The sequence below is a fragment of the Lepus europaeus genome, chromosome 5, assembly GCF_033115175.1.
Source record: "Lepus europaeus isolate LE1 chromosome 5, mLepTim1.pri, whole genome shotgun sequence".
NCBI lineage: Eukaryota > Metazoa > Chordata > Mammalia > Lagomorpha > Leporidae > Lepus > Lepus europaeus.
Window position 1 is genome coordinate 153,895,713 of NC_084831.1, and position 19,210 is coordinate 153,914,922.

A 19,210-nucleotide genomic window follows, 5' to 3' on the forward strand; every position below is an offset into this window, starting at 1 on the left:
CTTTTCTAAGGTTTCTGAAAATTTTTTATTTATTTATTTAATTTATTTATTTATTTTTTTGACAGGCAGAGTGGACAGTAGAGGGAGACAGAGAGAAAGGTCTTCCTTTTTGCCGTTGGTTCACCCTCCAATGGCTGCCGTGGTAGGTGCGCTGCGGCCAGCGTACCGCGCTGATCCGCTGGCAGGAGCCAGGTGGTTCTCCTGGTCTCCCATGGGGTGCAGGGCCCAAGCACTTGGGCCATCCTCCACTGCACTCCCTGGCCACAGCAGAGAGCTGGCCTGGAAGAGGGGACAGGATCGGTGCCCCAACCGGGACTAGAACCCGGTGTGCCGGCGCCGCAAGGCAGAGGATTAGCCTGTTAAGCCACAGTGCCAGCCTTCTGAAAACTTTTTTATTTTACATTTAACCCTGTGACTTATGTTGAGGTGGGTTTTTTTTTTTTTTTTGTATAAAATGTGAGACCTGAATTATTCTTCTTTGGTGTTGTTGTGACAATGGATGTCCAACTAATCTGTCAACATTTGTTGAGAATGCTCTTTCCTGCACTGAATTACTTTTGTCTCTTTGCAAAAATGAGATATTTAATTTTCATTTTTAACTTTTAAAAATTTTAAGTAGTTTTTGACAGATTCAAGATAGTTCATAGATTCAATTTTTTTCACAGTTGAGTATTTTTTAAAATCTCTTTTCATAGATTCAAGTGGTATTCACTTTCAACCCTCAGCTTCCCCCTTGTGATTGTACGTGTAAACTTAGATGTTTTTGCTGAGCTTATAGATTCTGGATATTAATCCTTTATCAGTTCCATATTTGGTAAAGATTTTCTCCCATTCTGTTGGTTGCCTCTTAATTTTGCTTTTCTAGGTCATAGGCAGAGAGCTGGATAAGAACAGGAGCAGCCGGGATATGAACCAGTGACCATAAGGCATGATGGTGCCACAGATGGAGGCTTAGCCTACTATACCACTGCACAGGCCTCATAAAGATGTTATATTTTATAAAATGCTTCCTCTGTATCTATTGAGATAATAATATGGTTTTTATTCCATTTGTTAATGTAATGTATCACATTTATTGATTTGCATATGTTGAACCATCTCTGCACACCAGGGATAAATCCCACTGGATCAAGGTGAATGATCTTTCTGATGTGTTGTTGGAATTGGTTAGCTAGTATTTTGTTGAGGATTTTTACATCTATGTTCATCAGGGATATTGGCCTATAGTTCTCTTTCCTTGTAATATTTTTTTCTGGTTTTGGAATTAAGATGATGCTGGTCTCATAGAATCAGTTTGGGAGAATTCTCTCCCTTACCATTGTTTTCAGTAGTTTGAGGAGAATTGGAGTTAGTTCTTTAAAAGTGTGATCCAATTCAGCAGTGAAGCCATCCGGTCCTGGGCTTTTCTTGTTGTGAGGGTATTTATTACTGTTTCAATGTCCATCTTGGTTACTGATCGGTATAGGTTTTCTATGTTTTTTGGAATCCATTTTGCTATATTGTGTGTGTGTCCAGTAATATCTCCATTTCATCCAGATTTTCCAATTTGTTGGCATAAAGCTGTTTGTGGTGATTCTTGTTGATTCTTTTTATTTCTGTTGTATACATTGCTACATCTCCTTGTTTATCTCTGATTTTATTGATTTGGGTCTTTTCCCTCTTCCTCTTTTTTTTTTTCTTTTTGGTTAGTTGGGCCAATGGAGTATCAGTTTTATGTATTTTTTTTTCCAAAAAGCCAGTACTTCATTTCACTGATCTTTTGTATATTTTGTTTCAAATTTGCTTATTCCTGCTCTAATTTTAGTTATTTCTTTCCTCATAATAATTTTGGGATTTGTTTGTTGTTGTTTTTCCAGGTTCTTGAGATGCATTGATGGCTCATTTATTTGATGCCTTTCCAATTTCTTGATGTGGACACTAATTGGTATAAACTTTCCTGTTAGCACTGCTTTTGCTGTATCCTATAAGTTTTTTTTTTTTTTTTTTTTTGGACAGGCAGAGTGGACAGTGAGAGAGAGAGACAGAGAGAAAGGTCTTCCTTTTCCATTGGTTCACCCCCCCCCCCCCCAGTGGCCGCTGTGGCAGGCACGCTGCAGCTGGCGCACCACGCTGATCTGAAGCCAGGAGCCAGGTGCCTCCTCCTGGTCTCCCCTGTGAGTGCAGGGCCCAAGCACTTGGGCCATCCTCCACTGCACTCCCAGGCCACAGCAGAGAGCTGGACTGGAAGAGGGGCCACTGGGACAGAATCCAGTGCCCCGACTGGGACTAGAACCCCATGTGCTGGTGCCACAGGTAGAGGATTAACCTATTGAGCCATGGCACCAGCCGATCCCATAAGTTTTGGTATGTTGTATTCTCATCTTCATTCATTTCCAGAAATTTTTTGATTTCTCTTTTGATTTCTTCTGTGGCCCACTGTTCATTTGGAAGCTTGTTGTTCAGTCTCCATGTGTTTGCATATGCTCTAGGGATTCCTGAGTCATTGATTTCCAGCTTCATTCATTGTGTTCAGAAAGGATGTGTGGTATGATTTCAATTTTTTTGAATTTGCTGAGATTTGCATTATGGCCTAGCATGTGCTCTATCCTAAAGAAAGCTCCATGCACTGGTGAGAAAAATGTGTGTTCTGCAGCTGTAGGATGGAACATTCTGTAGATTTCTGTTAAGTCAATTTGGTCTATAAGGTTGATTGCTGATTTTCCGTCTGGTTGATCTGTCCATTGCTGAAAGTGAAATATTGAAGTCCCCAGTTACTATTGCATTGGAGTCTATGTCTCCCTTTGGATCCATTAATATTTCTTTTTTTTTAAAAAAAGGATTTATTTTACTTATTTGAAAGACAGAGTTGCAGAGAGAGGTAGAGTGAGAGAGAGAGAGAGAGGACTTCCTTCTGCTGGTTCACTCCCCAGGTGGCCACATTGGCTGGAGCTGCGCTGATCCGAAGCCAGGAGCCTGGAGCTGCTTCAGATCTCCCACATGGGTGCAGGGGCCCAAGGACTTGGGCCATCTTCTACTGCTTTTCCAGGCCATAGCAGAGAGCTGGATCAGAAGAGGGGCAGCTGAGACTTGAACCGGTGGCCGTATGGGATGCCAGCACTACAGGCGGCAGCTTTACTGGCTACGCCACAGCGTCGGTCCCAACCTTTCTTTTACATAGCCAGGCATATGTTGGTGCATATACGTTTATTATGTTCACATCTTCCTGTTGAATTGGTCCCTTAATCATTACATAGTGCCTTTCTTTATTTCTTCTAACAGTTTTTGTGTTAAAATCTATTTTGTCTGGTATTAGAATCACTGCACCTGCTCTTTTTTGGTTTCCATTAGCATGGAATATCTTTTTCCATCCTTTCACTTTGAGTCTGTGTATCTCTGTTGGTGAGATGTGTTTCTGTAGGCAACAAACATATGGGTCTTGTTTTTGAATCCATTCATCTATTCTGTATCTTTTAACTGGAGAGTTGAGGCCATTTACATTCAAGGTGACTATTGATAAGTAACGACTTGGCCCTGCCAGTTTTCTATAAATTTTCCTATTGTTGACTTTGGATTTCCTTTGTACTATTACTGGGAGATTTTCTCCCTTTACTTTCTTTCATAGTGATGACTCTGTTTCTGTGTTTCTGTGTGTAGCATATCCTTAAGCAACTTTTCTAAGATTGAATGAGTGGTGACAAATTCTTTCAATTTCTGTTATGGAAGGTCTTCAATGCATCTTCATTCATCAATGAGAGCTTTGCAGGATACAATATTCTGGGTTGACAGTTTTTTCTTATAGACTTGGACTGTATCTCACTGTTCTCTCTTAGCCTGTAGGGTTTCTGATGGGAAGTCAGCTGTGGATCTAATTGGACAACCTCTGAAAGTGATCTGGTGTTTCTCTTGTGCACATTTTAGAATCTTTTCTTTATGTTTTGCTGTTGAAAGTTTAACCACAATGTGTCGTGGGATATCTTTTCTGGTCATGTCAATGAGGAATTCTATGTGCCCACTGTAATTGGACCTCCCTTTCTTTCCTCAAATTGGGAGAAGTTTCTGTAATTATTTCACTATATAGGCCTTCTAATCTATTCTGTCTTTATGCACCTCCAGAGTTGGTCTTCTGTATATAAAGTCAATTAAAAACTAATTTTTACAAAAAATGGAATGGGTAGAGGGAGTATGAGGTGGGATGGGAATGGATGTGGGAGGGCTGGAATTGGGGGATAGAAACAACATATTCCTAAAAGCTGTATTCCTAAAAGCTGTACATATGAAATTTGTATTCATTAAATAAAAACCTTAAAAATAATTTCCAGCAATTTGGTCTACTGAATTCTTCATTTCTGATATTTCATTTTGGTTTCTCTTTAAAATCTCAATTTCATGGGAAAATTTTCATTCATGTCATGTATGGATTTCTTTAATTTGTGAATTTGATTCTGCTTGCTTCTGAGTAATCTAATGATTAGTCTTCTGAATTCCATTTCTGGCATGTCATGAATCTCTTCATCTTCACATTCTGGTATTGAAATGTTGCTGTGTTCCTTTGGAGGCATCACATTGTCTTCCTTAGTCTTGTCTCTTGAATTTCTGCATTAATAGGCATTTGTGGAGATACTTCCTGTTTGTTTCTTCTTTTTTTTTTCCTCTGAAAGATATTATCTTTGGACTATTCCTCTGTGGCTTAGTGGAGTGGCTACTCTTTGAGTGAATACCAAGAGGCAAGTGCCAGGTGTGTCCAGGGAACTCTGTTCAGTTCCCCAGGGTGGGGAGGTTTCCAAGGTGACACCCAAGTTTGTCATGGTAGATATCTCTTTTTTTAAAACCAGAGGTAAGGTTTGATAAGATCTGTTGGCATAGTCTCACCCTCATGTCCTCTCCTCCAAGGTGAGCAATGCCCAGGTGCTTCATCCGCACCGCCACAAGGAGAACAAACATATCTGTGCAGTCCTCAGTGTGAGCACAGATCCCTTAGAACTGACCCTCCCCAGGCAGTCAGGGAGTCTTCAGCATGAGGAGCCACCCACCGCAACTGCCCAGAGACCAGCCACATCCTGTGCCCTCCCACACAGCCACAGTGTTTTTACAGTAACAGCACACAAGGCTCCCACAGTCACAGGGTACAGAGGATCCACACCACCCTGCCAGTCTGTCCCATCCACAGAGAAGGAGATGTGGGTACTCCATCCAGGCTAACTGAGCCCCAAGCCTGCGATGTGCTGGAAGGCTGGGGGCATCTCACAGTTCCACGTGGATGCCCAGCCTCTGTCAATTCTCCCAGCCAGATTCAGGTATCTCCTCTTGGTTGGTGGCTGGTTGGCTGGATACAAGCTGATACTGCTGTTATGTGTGTCAAACACGGCACCGCCCTCTTAGCCAGTTGCAGGGTGTCATTGTTTGGGGGATGGGGAGAGAGAAACCTGCCCCCTTTTCCCCTCTAGGTTGGCAGGTACATTGTCCACCACACAGTACCAGGCTGGACTCAAGCCAGGCTCCTTCAACAGCTCTATCACCAGTGGCTTGGGCTGTGGCAGTCTGGTCTCGCCTCACTCTCCCAAGCTGGTGCTGAGGCTCTCAGCTGCTGGGGTTCTGTGTTGTGTTTGTGGTCATGCTGCACATAGCCACATCTTCCACATAGAGGCACAGCATCCCTTTTCCTTCATGGAGTTTCTGCTGCAGTTTTCTCCCTAACTCTCCCCTGAGATTGTACATTCTCCACTTTTTAAAACTATCTTCCCATTGCCTAGAACAGTAAACTACCTCCCTATTCTGCCATCTTGAAATCTCTTCTTCATAATGCCATTTGATGTATGCAATTTACAAATTTTTGATGAAGACTAATTTATTTTTTCTCTTGTTGTTTATCCTTTTAGTATCACATCAAAAAGTCATTTTTAAATATAAGGTCATGAAGATTTATCCCACTTTTTTTTTCTTTTATGAGTTTTAGGGTTTTGGTGCTGATATTTAGGTAGTCCATTTTGAGTCTTTTTTCATATTTATTTTGAGATGGAGATCCAACTTTCTTCATTGGAATGCTGAAATTAAGTTGTCCTCGCTGTTTGTTGAAGAGTCTGTTGCTTCCCCATTGAATGGTTTTGGAACCCTTATCAAAAATAATTTGTTTATAGATAATATGAGTTTATTTCTGGACTCTCAGTTCTATTGTTTAAGTTAATATGTCTTTCCTTGTGCTGGTACAACAAAGTTTTGATTACTGTAGACTTGTAGTATTGGATTTTTGTCAAATGCTTTTACATGCTTCTATTGAGATGATCACATACCCTCCTACTTGTTATGTTAATGTGATGTATTACATAAATTGATTTTCTTATGCTGAATCACTCTTGCATTCCTGGGGCAAATCTTATCTGGAATGTAGGTATGTCATGATGTATTACTTAGCTTCTTGGCTCTGCAAATTTACATCATTTGTCTAATATGTGAAATATTCCTCCATTATTTCTCTGGATATATTTTGGCCCTTTTTCCTCTTTCCCCTCTACATCTGGGACATGAGTCACTTGAATGTGTACTAAGATACTTTGTTACATATTTTGAGCATATTTTGTTCTCTGAGTGTCTGTTCCTCTTTCAATTTGTTTTCTCTCTTTTCAGATTGTATTTTTCAGTTGTTTTATCTTCAAGCTCATTGAATTTTTTTCTTCTGGCTCATCCATTCTGCTGTTGAAATTTGAAACTTGTTTTAAATTAAGAAAGCTCCATCTGATACTTCTTTATATTTTGATATATTTTAAATTTACATATATATTCTTTATCATCACTTTCCATTTTTGTTTGGATTGCTTATTTCATTGTTTCAGTCCTATTTATAGTTTTTGCCAACAGACTGATTTCTATAATGATTGCCTCAAAGTCTTTCTCAGGTGCCTCTAATACCTACATCAGCTCACTGATGACATCGGTCAGTCAACCTTTTGCTTCCAGTTTGAGATCTTTCTATTTCTTGGTATTATGATTCCTTCTTAACTTAAACTTTTAGGTACTCCATTATCCGACTGTAAATCTTTTTTATCCCTTGATGTTAATAGGCATCCTATAGCACTATCCTGGAACAGGAAGAGAGTTCAGCCATTCGTTTATGCCACATGGGGTTGAAGTTCAGGTTCCCTCTGCAATCTCCACTGATGCCTGAGGAGGAGGCTCTTTAGGTGCTGGGAAGGGCTAAGGGTTCTGGTTCTTTTCTAACACTTCTCTGGCTTTGACAGACTGAAGTTCTCATTATTGCTCCCCATAGTCTCTACTAACAACATGTTGGGGTGGCCTTACCACTGAGTGGTGATAAATGTCCTGACCCTCCAGTGAGCCTCCTCTAATAGCACTCCAGTGGGCCAGTGAAGGAATTCTGTGGTGCTTTCGGGTGGAGATCCCAAGCTCTTCCCACTGTCTCCTTTGATACTGTAGACTAGGGAGGGGATAACCCATTACTAACAAACAGGGATGGGGGTCCTTGCCCTTGTTTAGTGTTTATGAAATCACTGCATTGGGAAAACTTGCTATAGCCTCACTTAGGCTTTCCAGTGGGCCTTGGCTGACATGGGTGGGGAAGACCACAATTTCACGTGTTGTATTTGTCTGATATAGAGTGATTATTGTCTGGCTTCTATGCCTTGGTAGGCTTTCCTTTCCTTGGTTCTTTAGAGAGCACTGTTTTGTCTGCATTCATTGGCATATCCAGGTTGATGGCTTCTTTAGTATGAAGTCTGACATATGTGAGGCAAATAGAAAACCCACGCTGTTATGTCATTTCTTGGTCTTTGGAGCTGCTAGCCAGTTTGCCATTCTCTCTCCTCCTGCTTATATCATATGTGATTTCTAAAGTTTTTATTTGTATTCAGTATTAAAAATAAGTTAAAATACATCTATCTTGAGAGATTTCCATATGATTTTCTGAAAACTGAAGCCTTCTTCCCTCTCTCCCTTTTTAAAATTTTTGAGATAATATATTTTAAATTACATTATATAAAAAGAATTAATACCTCACAGAATAAGAAGTTTAACAAGTGAAATGCAAAAATATCCTACTTTAGTGGGAATATAGACAATGGCTCTAAACGATAATTGAGTGGAAATATGACCATTTTATCCATATTTAGTACATTTTAAAGTAATCACAGATCATTAAAACTATAGTAGTATGACATTCTTAATCACTGGTTTGACAAAGGTATAACATAAAGTTTAACAAAACTATTTGCAGCAATACTGATACACATAGACATTTCTTTCTTTTTCATACGTTTTTTAAATTTCAGCTCTCATGTAGTAGGGAGAACATGCATTCTCAGAACTGTATCTACAAATCACATTGACTCTCATAAAAACTAGTAAAATCAAAATAAAAATTAAAAAATACAATAAAGAAAAGAAAATGGAAGCCTTCTATAAACTTTGTAGTATTTTCCTCTTTTACTTCTTTTCCAGACTAGTAGCTGTTTTTATACACCTAGATCAGTGTTGTTCAGATTATGGATTGTGACCCATTAAGAAGTCATAAAATCAATTTGATAGGTCATGGCCAGCATTTTAGAAATGAAATAGAATAATATAGACAGGAAAACAAAATACATTATATATAGTAAGGGCAAGAATTTTTACTATTTTTTTTTTTTGCTAATTGAATGGGTGTGTGTGTGTGTGTATGTGTGTATGTATGTATGTATGTATACTGGGTTACAAGGTAAAGTCATTTCTTAAGCATGAGTTATGGTCAACAGAGTTTGAAAAACTCTCACCTAGGTGGCAAAACATGGTCAGGAGAAAAGTGAAGAGTGGTTCAAACTGATAGAGATGAGCCTTGGTGTGGGCCCCCTTTCCCACTCCATGGGTACTAGTTGGGTTGAGGATTGCATATCAGGCAGTGCATGTCACAAAGTGCTTTCTGCTCCAGAGGGCTTGCTTGTCTGTGGGTGGAAAGGAGGGCTCGGGTCAGGTGTTGTGATGCTGCCTGTTATGTTGCTGTTTGGGACACCTGAGTCCCTTATTTAGAGTGCTGGTTCAAGTCCTGGATATGTCCTTTGCCCCAGATTCCTGCTGATGATCCTGGGAAGGCATGGGAGATGGCCTAAGTACTTGGGTTCCTGCCACCCATTTGGGAGACCAAGCTAGTGTTCTGGTCTCCTTACTTTGACCTAGCACAGCCCTGGTTATTGCAAAAATTTGGGAAGTAAACCAATGGATGGAAAATTATTCTATCTTTTTATCTTTGTTACTCTGCCTTTCAAGTAAATGAATGATTATTTTTTTAACACTAGTAGGGTTCTGTGTTCCTCTGTTGTTTAATCTCTAGCTCCTGAACCTGAGGAGTTCTTCTAGGCCTTAAACATCGCAACAGATGGGTTCTCACTGTGCACATTTGTACTCTTGTTGTGTATGCCAGACCTGGGTTCCTCAATGTAAAGTCTCAGATAGCGTTTGTAGACTAGTATCATCCTTAACTCAATCCCAAATACTTTCATCTTCAAGTTAAAATCAAGGTCTTGGTCTTCCTTGGCAAGACTCCTGGTCTGTTGGCAGAAACTGAGTTGAAGTGATGAAACCCCAACTCTGGTGGGATGTTCACAAGGTTCTTTCTTGGTGGGGAGAGTAAAAATAAAAAGTTTCCCAAAAAAGGTATTCAAATTGAACTGGAAGTAGTATATTAAGTGGCCAGAACATCTGAAGTGTTTCCTGGAATTCTCTGTGTCATGGCATCATAGGAGATTCCATGTAAATCATTAACTCATGTGGTTCAGTGTCCAGGGAGTTGTGTGTGCCTGGAGAGCCCAGTCATACAGCTTGGCTGCCAGCCCTGGGCCAGGCTTAGTGGTAGACACGTTACAAAGGTCCTGTGTTGACTCCTTAGCATAACCTCATGCACAAGCAGTCCTAGCCTCATTCAACCAGTGAGGGTGATCAGGCTCTGAGGAGTTAGGGGACATGTCCAAAGTTAGAATGTGCAAGTGTTAGAATCAGAATTTAGACTGAGGCAAACTGAAGCCATCTCAAGCATGCCTCCCATTCTACTTTAGCTCCTTTGTGAAATGGGACTATGAGAGCATGAAACCAACCATAATGAGAATTTAAGAGGTTCAATCATTTTTTTAAAGGTCTGCAAGACCCACCATTGATATGTAGTCTTGGGAAAAAGGTTCATGATATACAACTCTTTCTGCAGTCTGAATATTTGTTCAAAGAAAAGATTCCTTCTTTCCTAAAACAAATTTTATCAGTTAAAAGGATATCCCTATGAAATCTACTGAAGCATAAAACAAAATGTGAAATATGACAGGAGTCATAAGCTATTTCATCTAACACTGAATGGCGCATTTTCAGAAACAGTTGTAAATTAAATAAAGGAGTACACATTGGAAACTGTTTAAGCCTTTAACTAATATTTGGGACAGTGATGCTGTTAGGGAAACTTACTGCTGGTGATAAAAGAACCAGGAGAGATAAATCGTGCTTAATAAATCCTGTCATTTTATCAATGAAGTAGAAAGCACTTTCAATAAGTGGTTCACAATGCAGGGCACGTCCAAAGACTTCCCTTCAACTTCCAGGTGAGGTGGTGTAGTCCAAACACAAGCCGCAGACTGGGGCTCCTGCCTCTGGTCTCCTCTGCCTCCAAAGTGTGGAAAAATCCAACAGGCACCTCACCAATCCCTTCCCCGGCACCAAAAATAGAACAGTGGTTACTGAGCAGATTAACCAGGACAGTGGTGAGGTGGAAAGTGCAGACTGAGCAGTATGGGTAGCAAACCTGAATAATTGACTGTATGCCTACTCAGAGCGGCTATAAAGGAGTCTTTGGGGACAGTATTTTATCAGGCGACACAATTACCTGAATCAGCTAGACTGGTTTCTTAGCTGAATTGGGGGTGGTGGCGGTGGAATGATTTGAACTTCTTGGATGCATGATTCACTGTGCCGAGGTTTAATTTAAAAAGAAAAAAAAATCATATACTGTAACGTTATAGAGAAAAAATCATGCTAAAAAAATTCTAATGCCACCAGGATCATTGCAGCAAAGAAGAATTTAGAATCAAATTACCTACAGAGTGTTTACGTGTGTTATCACAGAACCTTGGCGAGCAAATGGAGATAGACCTAGGAAGTTTTTATTTAACCTGAAGTCTTGTCTCTGCAGCTTCTCAGATGCAAATACAATGTCATTATAGAGGTAACTCAATTTGCACAGATGTATTCCTGAAAACCAGATGTGCTATATGAAAACCAAATTGTTATGGATCAAATTATGTTTTATATCCTAGGGGAACTTGTTATTTAAGCATCTGTGAAGCCCGCGATGACTTAAACGATTGGCATTTATAGGCCAACTGTTTACCTCTGCTGTGTTGGTGTGTCTGTGTTTGTGTAAGGGTCACGTGAGGCTTGTGGTGGGATGAACAGAAGTGGCAGTCACTTAGTGCAGTGAAGATTCCTTTCTTGTTCTCATCGCGGGAAGACACAGGTCAGAGCAGGCTCCTGTGCTGCTGCCTTGAGGGTCCCAGCAATTCAGAGTGCCTCCCTCTCACAATGCCAACATCGCGGTGCCATCTGACCCCGACCAGAGGCAGAGTCCGCGAAGGTAGCAAGATGAATGCCCAGAAAATTGAAAACGCTTCGGTGAACACAGTCTGCCACCCTGATATTTACCACTTTGTGATTGCTTTTGTGAGTTTTGGAAGCATTGATGAGACTTTATGAAAGAGCTAATTGAATTCCAGTGCTCTTGGTACATCACACATTCAATAATACGTCTGTGTACAAATAAAACTCTTCATGAAAACAGTAACAAAGGCAATCTCGCCAAAGGATATGCATTGGCCATCAGACTGAGGAACCAGAGGAAGGTCTGTGGGAAGGGCTGCAGCCTCCCCGAAGGGATTTGGGCCCAGGAAAATGCTCCCTGTGTTATATCAGTGGTCCTACGGTACTTGCTTTTAGCTTCTCTTCCTTGACTTCAGAGTAACTGTGATGGTTAATTGTAGGTGTCATCTTGATTTGAATAAATACCCAGATAGCTAGTCAAATATTATTTCTGCGGCGCCAGCACCCCGGGTTCTAGTCCCGGTCGGGGCGCCGGATTCTGTCCCGGTTGCTCCTCTTCCAGTCCAGCTCTCTGCTGTGGCCCGGGAGGGCAGTGGAGGATGGTCCAAGTCCTTGGGCCCTGCACTCGCAGGGGAGACCAGGAGAAGCACCTGGCTCCTGGCTTCGGATCAGCGCAGTTCGCCGGCCGCAGCGTGCTGGCCGCAGCAGCCATTGAGGGGTGAACCAACGGAAAAGGAAGACCTTTCTCTCTGTCTCTCTCTCTCACTGTCCACTCTGCCAGTCAAAAAAAAATATTATTTCTAGGTGTGTATGTGGGGGTGATTACAAAAGGAACCAGCATTGGAATCGGCATACCCAGTACTGCTCTCTCCCTTTTCCGCTGGGCATCATTGAACTGGTTGAGGGCCTGGGTAGCATGAAAACGAGAGGAAGGGGATGCATTTGTTCTCTTTTCTGGAGCTGGAATGGCCCCACCCTCTCTTGTGGTTGGGTACCAGAGCTCCAGGCTCCCTGGCATTGGGCCTCTGGGAGCTGTACACATGTTCTCAGGCTTCAGCGTCAGGAAGGGCTATGCCACCAGACTGGCTGGTTCCCCCCTTGCTGATAGCACACTGTGGGAGTTGTCAGTCTTCATAGTTGCTTGAGCCAATTTCCCCCAATAAATCTCTTCTTATACACCTATAAATGAAAGGTCTTCAAAGGTTCATGGAAAGTCCATCTGCATGAATATCAAGGTGGTTTTTTTGTTTTTTCATGAAATTTTTGAAGTTCCCTTGAATGCATTATCGGTTCTGTTGTGCTGGAGAAGTAGAGTGAACTACTGGGCAGGGTTGTGGATTACTCGGCTAACTGGTCCTCCTGCCTATGTGTGCCTGAGCTGGTCTCAGGCTTCAGCACACAGCCTTGATCCCTGACTTTATCCTACATCTTAGGTGTGGTATCTGGTGTATGTGGCCTTTCCGGTATTTGACCGGTGTCCACGTTCAGTCGTATCACTGCTCCTAGGTAGCTTCCACTAGCATGTTCCCTAAAACCTGCTCCAGGGTATTCTTTTAGCTCTTCCCATCACCTACACGCTACCATCCTCCAGTAGCTTCCTCCTCTGCTGAACACTTCTAAAAGCATACAAATAGCCCTCTGTTTCTGCCATCCTAAAAGAAAAAACAAAACCTCCTGGCTGTAATTCTCATTGTAGTTAACTCACTATTTTTTATAGGAAGCTTTTATTTAACAAACTTCATAAGTACAACTTTTGGATTATAGCAGTGCTTCCCCTCATACCCACCCTCCCACCCCCAAACTATCCCACTTCCTACTCCCTCTCCCATCCCTTTCTTCATTAAGATTCATTTTTAATTATCTTTATATACAGAAGATCAACTCCCTACTAAGTAAAGATTTCAACAGTTTGCACCCACACAGACACACAAAGTATAGAGTACTATTTGAAGACTAGTTTTACCGTTAATTTGAGTAGTACAACTCATTAAGCACAGAGGCCCTACATGGGGAACAGGTGCATAGTGACTCCTCTTGTTGATTTAACAACTGACACTCTTATTTATGATCACCCGAGGCTCTTGTCATGAGCTGCCAAGGCTATGGAAGCCTCTTGAGTTCACAAACTCTGACCTTATTTAGACAAGGCCATAATCAAAGTGAAAGTTCTCTCCTCCCTTCAGAGAAAGGTACCTCCTTCTTTGATGTCCCCTTCTTTCCACTGGGATCTCACTCGCAGAGATCTTTCATGTAGGTCATTTTTTTTTTTGTCACAGTATCTTAGCTTTCAATGCCTGAAATGCTCTCATGGGCTTTTTAGCCAGATCTGAATGCCTTAAGGGAGGATTCTGAGGCCAGAGTTAACTCACTATCAATGTCACCAGAGAAAAGGCTGTGGAAGCCATGGGGTTCTTGTCTTCACACAAGAAATAATTCAGGCATGAGACAGGGGAGTGATAAGGTTTTACTGGGGACAGGGCATCTGTCGGAATGGAGGGGTAGGGAGAGAGTGCATAGTCACTGGGACTGGGGAAGAGCGAGGTTACGTGGTTGAATGGAGAGAATACACCTGGGCAGGTGAGGCGGGTGGCTCAGCAGAGAGGCAGAGGGCTGAGCGCGCAGTCTGTTTGGACTTCCTAGGTTTTTAGGGAGTCTGTTTACCCACCTCCCCCTCTCCTCCAGGACAAAGGATGCAGAGTCCTGGTGAAAGGGTTTGTTGGATGAAAATTAGCAAATTAGCAAATGGACTCCCTAGGTTTTTAGGGAGTCTGTTTACCCACCTCCCCCTCTCCTCCAGGACAAAGGATGCAGAGTCCTGGTGAAAGGGTTTGTTGGATGAAAATTAGCAAATTCCTCCCCAGATTTGCTGGTGCTGGGCAGAGCAGAGGGGCTCCCTTAGGGCTCTGCGAAGGTTTTATTGCCTCTTATTATCAGGTAACCCATTTGGTCCTGAGGAGAGAATTCTCCTGGGAGCTTTCCTTGGAGAAGGGCTGGGACCCCCTGGGAGGTTCTCAGGGTCTGAGCAGGACTTCCTAGTGCAGATGCTGGGCTTCCGGGGCTTAGGCAGTAGGTGCTGGTCCTCAGGCCCTTCCCAAGCACATAGGCTAATTCCTGACTCCCCACCTAACATTATCTCTTTCATATTACTAAAAAAGTCTTAAATTTCTTTAATTGTTTAAATTTCAGTTCTCCCATTCTCACGGAAACCAACTCAAATCAGACCCCTACCCCCACTGCTGTGCTAAAACTGTACTTTTTAAGGTCATTCTTGATTCCTATGTTGGTAAATTCAGTGGTTATTCTGTGTTTCATCTTTTTGAAGATTTGTTTATTTGAAAGAGTGACAGAGAGAGGGGACGGTGGAGCTTTCCTCTGCTGGTTCACTGCACAAATGCCCACAATGGACAGGGCTGGGCCAGGCCGAAGTCAGGAGCCTGGAGCTCCACCTGGGTCTGGTGGAGGTCTGCACACTTGGTCCATCTTTCCGTTGCTTTCCCAGGCACATTAACAGGGAGCTGAATCTGAAGTGGAGCAACTGGGACTCAACCTGGTGCTCACATGGCATGCGGGTGACACAGGAGTGGCTAGAACCTCAGTGGCTCAGTGCCCATCCTAATTTGTTTGAACTCTCAGCAACGCTTGACACCCCGCTGACCACTCCCTCTCTGCGACTCTCTCTTCTTGATTTCCAGTGCTCCCACTTCCTGGTTTTCTTCCTGTCTTTCTAAAAGCTACTTTTCAATCTTTTTGTTGTTGTTGGTTTCTTCTAATTTTCTTTCTCCTAAATACTGGGCTACACCAGGGTTTCATCCTTGGACTTCGCTTTGTGCCATCTACAGTCAAGCCAGAGGAAATCTCATTAGGACTCATGCCTCAGACTCCATTCCTGTGTTGCTATCACCCAGATTCATATCTGTATCCCTGACATCTTCCCTGGCTCAGGCAAATGTGTTATCCTGCCTATCTGATGTCTCTACTTGAATGCCCAGTAGAGATCACAAGCTTAACCTCTCCAACGCTAAGTTCTGGATCTTTCTCTACATCAACTTCTCTTTTACTCTTCCCCATTTCACTTTATGCAACTTCATTCTTTAAGTTGAAAATATAGAAAAATAAAATGAAAAATAAACCCCAGTACCCAGGATTGACTATCTTCTTCCTTTCACAATCTGTATTTAATCTATCATAAAATCTTGAACATTTCTTTCATTTTAAAAAATTTAATTTATTGGAAGGGTGAAGTGATACAAAGAAATTCTCCATCTTCTGGTTCATTCTCCAAATGCCTGCAACAGTCAGAGCTGGGCCAGGCCAAATCCAAGTGTCTAGAACTCAGTCCAGGTCTCTAAGTAGGCAACAGGGATGCCAGTACTTGAGCCATCACCTGCTGCCTCCCGGGATGTTAAGCAGCAGGGATCTGGAACTGGAAGTGAAGCCGGGACCTGAATCCAGACACTCCTCGGCACTTGAACATCCCAAGCAGTGTCTTAGTCTGCCCTCGACAAACTCTTTTTAAAAGATAGCCACTTCTCACCAGCCTTGCATACCTCACTTGTGATATTGCAGTAAATTCCTAACTGGTACCCTGCTTTATCCACCCAGTGTTCCTAGCCTGCTGTCATCAGGACAAGCAGAGAGACCTTATGAAGATGAAGCCAGATCGTATCATTTGTGGGATGGTTGCTTTCTCTGAGTCCCTCTCATCAGAATAAACCCCACAGTCCTCACGCTCACCAAGGGGCTCTGTAGGCGGGCTCAGTGACTTCTCTTCTCCTGGCTCTCCCACTTCACATTGATCACTGCTGCCCCTGAATATGCCCTGATCTTGCTGCTTCCTCTGCCTGGCTGCCATTTTCCCAGCTACCCACATGGCTCCTTTGGTCACTGCGCTTTACCCGATCACCTTATCTAAAATTCCAATAGTTTCCCCTTTATTCTGTTCCTCTAACGTGTCTTATTTTTCTTCTATGATCATTTTCTAATATACCACATATTTTACCTATTTGATCTTATTCATCTTTCTCACTAGAGTACAAGTATAAGCTCTATGATGTTAAGATATTAAACCCCATGGGAGACCAGGATAAGCACCTGGCTCCTGCCATCGGATCAGCGCGGTGCGCCGGCCGCAACGCGCCTACCGCAGCGGCCATTGGAGGGTGAACCAACGGCAATGGAAGACCTTTCTCTCTGTCTCTCTCACTGTCCACTCTGCCTGTCAAAAAAAAAAAGATATTAAATTTTCTTACTAATTGGTAGATAGTAATTGGTATCTCTTGTGCCTTAATCAATGCCTGACATATAACAAGTCTGTTGAATAGAAGAGTCAATCAGTTACGGGATTGTATTTCCAAAGTTAATTGAAATTCTGTTACTCAGAACATTTTCCCATAGGAAGAGTGCCATTGAGGGTAGATAAGCCCTGAAACATTGACTCAAAATTTGCCCAAGTTCTACAGTAGGCCTCAAACTGAGCAGGTCCATTAAGGTGTGGCCAATGTCTCCTAGCTAGTCCTTGTGATGCATTTGGAGATAGCTGATAACAGGCCGCGTTGTGAGGGCTTCCAAAGGAGAATTACAGAAGGTTTGTTGATGAGAATGCGGGAGTTGGAGTGAACTTTGTGGAGACTGACGTTTGAGCTGGGTCTGTAGGGTGAGTGAAAGTGTGCCACTGAGAGAGAGGCAGGGAATAGTAATAGGCACAAAGAATAGCGGATCAGATGGCATGAGCATACACATACGTGGTGCATTGATGGGAAGGAGAACAAATCTGTGATTGGCATATTGATGAAGGAGGTGGGGGGGCAAAGTTGTGAAAAATGCCAGGAGCTTTGTGAAGGAGATGAGGTTTATCCTATTGGTGCTAAAAAAAGGATTTTTTTAATTGAATGGAGCCATGGAGGCTGGTAAAGAAACAGTTCATTTCTACTCAGAAACTTTATTAAAGCTTTGAAGCTGATAAGTTGTGATTTTAAAATTTCCTTCGGTTTCCAGGCAATTCTAAAATTGATGGGGCTGCTTCGGAGTTTAGTTACTAACCTCTAAAATTTTATACCACACATACCTCAAAAAGTTTGTGCAAAAAGGAAATTAAAAAAGTTTATTTCGGTCCAAATATTTTCTCATATTTTAAATTTTTCAGATAAAATTTTTTTGAAGATTTTTATTTATTTGAGAGGTATAGTTACAGACAGTGTGTGTGAGAGAGAGACAGAGAGAGAGATCTTCCTTCCGTTGGCTCACTCCCCAAATGGCCACAACGGCCGGAGCTGGGCTGATTGAAGCCAGGAGCCAGGTGCTTCTTCCCAGTCTCCCATGCGGGTGCAGGGGCCCAAGCATCTGAGACATCCTCCACTGCTTTCCCAGACCACAGCAGAGAGCTGGATTGGAAGAGGAGCATCTGGGACTAGAACCAGCACAAATATGGGGATGCCAGGCATAGGATTAACCTACTCCACCACGGCACCGGCCCCAAGATAACATTTTTAATTCACATTATAGTCAAAGGCTATATGCTCCACTAAAAAAAGAGTTTAACAAGTAAAAAGCCCATAGTTTAGCAGGAATATAGGCAAGGGCTATAAATAGTAATCAGATGCAAAGATGTCAGTTTAACTCATTCACGGTAAACTTGAAAATAATCACAGTTCATTAAAACTGTAATAAACTGGTACATCATTCTTAACAATTTGTTTGTTGAAGATATAAGTCAAAGTATCACAAAACTGTTTGCAGCAGTATTGTTACACACAGCTTGCTTGCCCTTCCTTCCTTCCTTCCTTCCTTCCTTCCTTCCTTCCTTCCTTCCTTCCTTCCTTCCTTCCTTCCTTCCTTCCTATCTATTTTAGCTCTGACATATAAGGGAGAACATAAAGTCCATCATCAACTGAACTGATAACAAAATCTGTTATATATATATATATATATATATGTGTGTGTGTGTGTGTGTGTGTGTGTACACATATATGGAATATAATTAAGCTTTAAAAAAGAATGAAAATCTGTAATTTTCATCAAAGTATTTGCAACAGGAGGACATCATGTTGAGTGAAATAAGCCAGACAGACAAAGACAAATACCAGTCCAAAAATACTTGGTAAACACGCATACATGGGCCTCTTAAAAAGTTCAAGGAGAACACATGTTATAAGAAAATGAAGAAAAGATTTCAAACATTTTTGCATCAAAATAAAGTTATCTTTTGATTCCCTTGCCTCTGAACTAATATGTCCATTTATGCCTTATTTTCTGAATGTCCAACTTCTAAAAGTTGGGATCCACTAGAGTTTGCCCAAAGATAGCCTTTATGATCTCTGCATGCACATTGCCTAGGGACTGCCATGTTATCTCCCTACTCAATCAGGTCAAGTGCAGTCCTTGGGAAGACTGCTGAGCTGGTTGAAGCACAGAGGTTTGCTTGTTTAAAAATGCAGGTGTCTCAATCCGGAAAGGATGTGGAGGAAAAGATGGAAAAGAAGGCGTCAAGGTTCAACATTCTGTTGAGCTCAGATCTTGAATTCTGGGTCCATACCAAGAATAAAAAGGTTAAATGCAGAAATGGTGTTGATGTCCTGTGTTTATGTTAAAAAATGTAATGATATGAGTCAAGATTAAGGTCAAGAAGGCCTGAGCTGGCAGGTAGTGCGGGGCTTACTAAATGCCAGGTACTATGTTC